The sequence below is a fragment of the Leuciscus leuciscus genome (assembly GCF_965113295.1).
Source record: "Leuciscus leuciscus genome assembly, contig: HAP1_SCAFFOLD_481, whole genome shotgun sequence".
In the NCBI taxonomy this organism is placed as follows: Eukaryota; Metazoa; Chordata; class Actinopteri; order Cypriniformes; family Leuciscidae; genus Leuciscus; species Leuciscus leuciscus.
In genome coordinates, this window is record NW_028118258.1 from 17,501 (window position 1) to 25,000 (window position 7,500).

General features: G+C 39.9%; 1 protein-coding gene across 1 annotated transcript in view; it reads right to left on the reverse strand.

The window, feature by feature from the left end:
• LOC309491727 (adhesion G protein-coupled receptor L1-like) overlaps positions 1-7,500 on the reverse strand; it is a gene marked incomplete at its 3' end in the record, with an annotated part of 34,090 nt that overhangs the window by 15,736 nt on the left and 10,854 nt on the right. The window lies entirely within an intron of this gene.

Consider the following 7,500-nt stretch of genomic DNA (forward strand, 5'->3'; position numbering starts at 1 on the left):
CGTTTGATTTCCAATGCCATCCTCTTTTTCCCCGACATGTCCAGCCGTCGAGATTGTCCAAAATGTCCGGGATTCGGCTTTTGCTTCTGCGGTCGCCATTCATTGTTTACATGCACACCTTTTGTTTCAATCTAACTGAATTCATTCCGATTGGTGAATCTGAATGTAGTGTTTACATGAACGCTAAACAAGTGATCGGTTGATGTGCGTTTTAACCCTCTACTGCATAGCGTTGCCCCCAGGCAACGGAAAGTTTTCTTAAGCCCTGTGTTCAGTACATTTTTCTTTAAATGATTGCAACCAATTAGAATGTTTGAAAAAGTATCAAAGAACAGTCCAATAAGGTTTGGGAGTCACTATCAAGCACCATTTGAAGGCGGGACGTCCTTTTCTGACACATGGTCACAGGAGCACATGGTGTGAGATGAAAGCAAGATTATTTGCTTTAGTAATCATATTTAAAATGACATGAACTGTACATAAAAAATATGTGTGTGTGTATGAAGGTGTAGAGAAGCCTTTTGGCAGGTTTTGTGAATTTATTTTTATTTTGCATGTTCACAAATTCAGTTTTTCTTCTTGTTGCCTCAGGGCAACGTTATGCGATAAGGGGTACTTTTCAAGGATGTCTTGGACAATACCTCACAATGGCAAATAATGTGTTACAAGTAGGGAAGATGTAGGGTTCCTGGGTGCACAGGAACACCCAAAGTCACCAAAGTGACACTAATGTGCAGCATCCACAGTCATGTTAGAACAGAAAGGGGCCATCTACAAACTGTTCCCACAAAGTTGGGAGCATGAAATTGTCCAAATTGTCTTGGTATGCTAAAGCATTAGGAGTTCCTTTCACTGGACCTAAGGGGCAAAGCCCAACCCCTGAAAAACAACCCCACACCATAATCCCCCCTCCACCAAACAACCCCACACCATAATCCCCCCTCCACCAAACAACCCCACACCATAATCCCCCCTCCACCAAACAACCCCACACCATAATCCCCCCTCTACAAAACTTTACACTTGGCACAATGCAGTCAGGCAAGTACCGTTTTCCTGCCAAACCCAGACTCGTCCATTGGATTGCCAGTCAGAGTTATTTAAGTGTTTTTCCCTTTTTACTTAAATGATTTCTTGACATTTTTTAATAATTTTTTTTATTTTTGTATTGCTCTCTGAGAATTGTATAATGATCATTTTCTCTATGATTCTTTACCATTGTTGCATAACGTTGCCCTCAGGCAACAAAAAAATATTTTGGGGTGGGGGGGTTGGGGGAGGGACATTTTTCAATAAATCAATAAAATGTTCCCAAATGAGCCAGGAAATGATGTGAAATAATTTTTATCATGTGTCATCAAAATTCATGCAGTAGAGGGTTAACATTGCTAAGAAAATTCCCGCTCCTCCGTGAGAGATAGGAGACCGGTGCGTCTCAGTAATCACGCCACCGGCCTCGCGCCGTTCTCCCGCGGCCCTCAGCCTCGTCCTGCTCGCCACAGTAAACATAATGAAAGCCGAATCCCTGACATTTTGGGCGATCTCGAAATCCAGGGCAAACTCATCACGGAGACTCGCTAGTAGCTTAGCTTTGTTGTTGTCAACTGCCCTCTCTTACCAGTAGGCATGGCTTGGGAGTGGCCTCCTAGGGCAGCGAAGCAAGTGCATTCTGGGAGTTGTTGTCTTTCATCCACATAAGCCAAAAATACATTTTCTGGCTTTTCTTAGTCTAGAAAGCTCCAAATTCAAAAATAATTTCACATTTCTTCTACATAAATGACCTATTTTAAATACACATTCATCTTTCCAGAGGTAAAGTGTCCCTTTAAGGACTACAACAAACGGCAGGAAGGGACTACACGACATTCCTCTCGGGATAGTGACATCACCAACCCCAATGTTTACATAAACCCCGCCCCCGGAACACGATTTATAGATTATCAAGACAGAATATGCTAATCAAAGACTAGAAGATAACTACACATAAGCTACATAAATTCATCAACAAACCATTCAGAAATGTTGCCACTTCTTCTTGAGTCTCTCCATCTTTCTAACTCCAGTTTGAACATAAAAGGCTAAACGTTTGATACATTTTCAGTGCATGTCTGTGTGAAGTAATCAAAGCTGCTAAGGACCAGAGCTCTTGAAGCTCCGTCCTCTGTGCCGGGAGCAGCAGCTCATTTGCATTTAAAGGGACAGACACAAAACTAGACGTTTTTGCTCACTTTAACATGCTATATAAAAATATCTGTGGGGTATTTTGAGCTAAAACTTCACATACACACTCTGGGGACATCAGAGATTTATTTTACATCTTGTGAAAAGGGCAGTTTTTGTGTTACCCAGATCCTGGGTCAGACGTAACAACCCAATGTTTGCGTACTTTTCTTGTGTTACTCAGATCCTGGGTCAGACGTAACAACCCAGTGTTTGGGTAGTTTTTGTGTTACTCAGATCCTGGGTCAGATGTAACAACCCAATGTTTGCGTAGTTTTCTTGTGTTACTCAGATCCTGGGTCAGACGTAACAACCCAGTGTTTGGGTAGTTTTTGTGTTACTCAGATCCTGGGTCAGATGTAACAACCCAATGTTTGCGTAGTTTTCTTGTGTTACTCAGATCCTGGGTCAGACGTAACAACCCAGTGTTTGGGTAGTTTTTGTGTTACCCAGATCCTGGGTCAGATGTAACAACCCAGTGTTTGGGTAGTTTTAGTGTTACTCAGATCCTGGGTCAGACGTAACAACCCAGTGTTTGTGTAGTTTTAGTGTTACCCAGATCCTGGGTCAGACGTAACAACCCAGTGTTTGGGTAGTTTTTGTGTTACCCAGGTCCTGGGTCAGATGTAACAACCCAGTGTTTGGGTAGTTTTAGTGTTACTCAGATCCTGGGTCAGACGTAACAACCCAGTGTTTGGGTAGTTTTTGTGTTACTCAGATCCTGGGTCAGATGTAACAACCCAATGTTTGCGTAGTTTTCTTGTGTTACTCAGATCCTGGGTCAGACGTAACAACCCAGTGTTTGGGTAGTTTTTGTGTTACCCAGATCCTGGGTCAGATGTAACAACCCAGTGTTTGGGTAGTTTTAGTGTTACCCAGCTCCTGGGTCAGATATAACAACCCAGTGTTTGGATAGTTTTAGTGTTACCCAGATCCAAGGCTTTTTGCGCCCTCTTCAGGAGAGAGCAGTGCAGCTCCTTCAAATTGGTGCATGTCTTCGGTAAAATACAGGTTTGAGTAAATGTTATTTTATCTAAACACGTTATTGTTCTGTATATCGCTTAATTTTATGCAAAGCAACATACAGGCGCGCGATGTGAGTCGCCTAAACAAGTGTTGCATCGATCTTTTTCACGTGATGGAAACGCCGGATGCCTAGAATAAAATTTTATGATTTTATTCAAAAAGATACAGAAAATAAATAAAATAAAATGTAAATAAAATATGTTCTCAGAACTGTGCACTGATTGTATATGGACAGTTTGTGGAGCTGTAGCCGCATATTTCTTCTATGAGTGAAACGCAGGGCGGGGTGTGAAGTTAGAAGTTCCCCCGCTGAACATGGTCAATTACACTTGAATTACTTCTAAATGTTTACATTTTTACTTCTAATATTTGTTAAATGCGCTTAAATGTTGGCAATATATATAAAAATATCTATATTAAAAATGATATAAAATATACTATACTGTGAAATACGATTGAAAATAAAGGAATTATCATGCAAGCCAGTCAATGTATCGAGTATTTTTTTTAAAGTTTAGAGGATTTAAATGAATCCATAGACATTAATTAATGTATAAAGAAAAGAAAAGAAAAAAAAGGAAAAAAAATAGTACTATAGTAAAAATTAATCAACTATGCTGGGTTAAATAAACAACCCAATTTGCTGGGTAAAATGAACCCAACATTTGTCCTGTCCTATATTTACCCAGCCCCTGGGTTGAAAACAACCCAAAAACCCAGTGTTTTTAGAGTGCTGTGAGGAAGGTCAGGGCTTATTATGATGGCTGTGTTTATCGACGCATCTATTGATCATCAGGCTCCAATACTGTCATAGCAGTAGGTGTTTTCTGCAGAGATGATCATAACATCAGAGGGAACAGCAGTTGAGCGAGCGGCTCAATATCACGTTCAGGTCACGCCACAGGCTGATCACGCCAGAGGCCTGAACGCAGACCTGCAGCCTCATGAACAAGCCTCCACCTCCACACTGTCATATACAGCTCATTCCTCATTTAAACATTCCCTGTTTTTTACAAGAGCTTTAGAGGTCATGCACATACACAGTAGAGACCAAAAGTGTGTCCCGAAGGGAGTTTGTATGTTTTTAATGACCCTACAAGTTTGATTAAGCCATCAAAATATAAGGAAAATATTTTATATTCTTTACTGTTTTGTTCTTCCCTCATATTCAAAATATTTAAACTTGGTTAAGGTGTTTATCTGACCAAATTATTTGGCATTAAAAGGCAAATTACAGCTACAGGTTTTATTTTACAATGCAAAAAACAAATTGTAGAAAAACAAAAAAGCTCACAAGAAAAAGCAAACATTTACTACAGCATTATAAGTTATTAATATTTCATTGGTTGTCTCTTGTTTTTGCATCGGTTATTTTTATTTTTTTTATGACAGTCTGGACAAAAATGATGTCGCACAATTCATATTATCACAAAATAAAACAATCGACTGCAAGCACAACAACTACGCAATATGCTTACAAAATTTCAAACAAATTTGTTATAATATTTAAATAAAGTGTAAAGTATGCCAGACATCACTTTTATCCTCTACTGTACATACAGGGTATATATTTATATATATATATATATATATCGCGCTATATAGACAGACTTTAACATTGTCCATGGTTCGTAAAAATTCTGTCATAATCTATTATCACCATCATAGCTACACGATTCTGAACAGACAACTAAACAAAATAACATGATTTACTAGAGGTTCTGACAAAATGTTAATTGCTGCAGTCTATTTAAAATAAATGAATTATTTAATATATTCTGAATCTAAATAAATTATTTAAAAAATATGACTCACTCATTACTAGATGAATCAGTGTTTTTTAAACGAATCTCTTGAATGAATTCCTGACAAATAAAAATGTTAACTCACTTGTCGCCACCTACTGGTGTAATAATGTAATTGATACAAATATTTGGTGGTGGTGGCACAATGGATAAGACACATGCCTTTGGTGTGAGAGACCCGGGTTCGAATCCACTGTGAGACACCAATGTGTCCCTGAGCAAGACACTTAACCCCTAGTTGCTCCAGAGGCGTGCGACCTCTGACATATATAGCAATTGTAAGTCGCTTCGGATATAAGCGTCAGCTAAATGAATAAATGTAAATGTAAATGTAAATATTTGAAGTGTCAAGTTAAAGAGGCTACATGCGATTTTCTGAAATTTAAACTCGCGACTGACACCTGTGGCCAAAAAACGGAACTGCTCTTCCTTTCTGCTCGCTCTCGTACGTGCACACTTCACAAGTCATCCGCTGCAAAGAAGTCAACATTATGTTTACAGAGGTAAGAACAGTCAAATACATATATTGTTTGAGAAACTAAGTTTGTTTGCTGACAAGCGGTGGTGGCAGAGTGATCTGAAACGTTTAACATGAACGCGCTTGACGTCACATCCGCAGGCAGCGCGGGAAAAATCCGACCCGACAGAAAATAGGAAAAATAGGATACAGGCTTATAGGTGCACCCACTGTGAGCTGACAAGGTGTCAGTATGCTCATCAGGAGATGTTTGAGTCATAAATGGTCAAATAAAAAGGCTATTGTTACGTTTATTTTGGGGAAAAAAAGGCATATAGCCTCTTTAATTTCATGAGGTGATTTTCTCTATTTTGATCACTACAGTAGACACCAGTGTTTATATTCGAACTATAAACGTTTATGCCAATACTTGATTAAATGAATGATTGAAAGACAGAAATAATGATACTGTGTGGTAGAAAAGGCTGTTTGAGTTTAATATCTATCCATGACAACGGCTCTCTCTGGATCAGAACACAGATCTGAATGTTAACTGTGATTTTATCACAGGTTTAATAGACAGAGCCGAATCACTGTCATTTAGGAAACACCATAATGGTGAACAAACATTTTAAAACATTGGCATCTTAACCTCTGTTCATAGACGTCTGACAGAAATAAAGTCAGTCTGGTTAGTAATAAGTGAAGCTGGTATTGCTGTTTGTGTAGTTGTTTAATCCTTCTCTACTGAGATCTTCACAGATTTAATGTCTTCTTTTATCTTCAGTTGATTTCATCTAAAGCCTGGTTCACACGGGACGATTTTAAAATTGTCGGCCGATTTTCCAAACCTGAGAGACCCCACACACGGGGATAAAAAAATCACGGGTCTAACAGTTTTGGTCGTACAGTGTGTGGTGCGCAGCCATACGGCAAAATCAACACATCACACACGAACCGATTTGACTCCCGAGCATTCCCAGATCAGACGGGAAATCGCGCAAAATACCTCGAGATCAAACGTGACTTCAGAGTAAACAATCATGGCGGACGAAGAGGATGCAGTGGCAATAGTTTGTAGTTTGTTTTTAACCGAAAAAAAACGTTATCAAAAGAAAAGGCGATGATCTCTGACGTCCACCGGACTTTCTGGTGCGCCATGCCACCGGCTGTTTTGATTATATTTCCCGGTGTTTCCTCGCCACCTCGCTTTCTGATTGGCTACACTCCACAGTCCACAGGCTGCGTGCTCGGGGGACACCACACACGAGAAGAAATCGGGCCAAATAAATCCAACATGTTGGATATCCCCGATTTGAGATTGGAGCGGTCCCGACGTCCTTCCGAGCAGACGAGAGCAGCCTTAACACACCACACACGGCAGGAATATCTGATCAGATTATTTTACGATAATCGGAGCATCCTTAAGATTGTCGGAAGGGGTGAATCGGGGCTAAAATCGGCCTAATTATCCTGCCGTGTGAACCAGGCTTAAGACTGTGACTAAAAGTCAGTTGTAGTTCTTGTGTTTCTCTTTCCTTCAGTGATTCTGCTTGTTAACAGCAGGTGTTCATCACTAATGCTCAATCATCACTCAATCACTTAATTATCTCATTAACTTTAACACTGCTTCAGTGTTACTTTAACACTCTGTAGAGTGGGACCATATGTGCTCTGAGCAGTGTTGATTTAACACTGGGGAGTTTATTTTCCTTTAGTAGACCTTGCAAACATTAAATGAGTTTTACCGGATTCAGTGCATCTTGAACTTGTATTGTTGGAAATAAAAATAAAAGTGACTTGACTATTTCCACCACTTTCAGGGACGAAAAAAGCAGTACAGACAGAGCCTAAGTGAAATGTGGGACACGTCTTGTAGGACGCGGGACAAAGCAGGTGTTCACCCCACATGAACCAGAGGAACGTTTGTTTGAAACGCCAGAGTCGAAGTGTGTGATCGGAAGGATTTGTTTTAATTCCCAACGTAAAGAT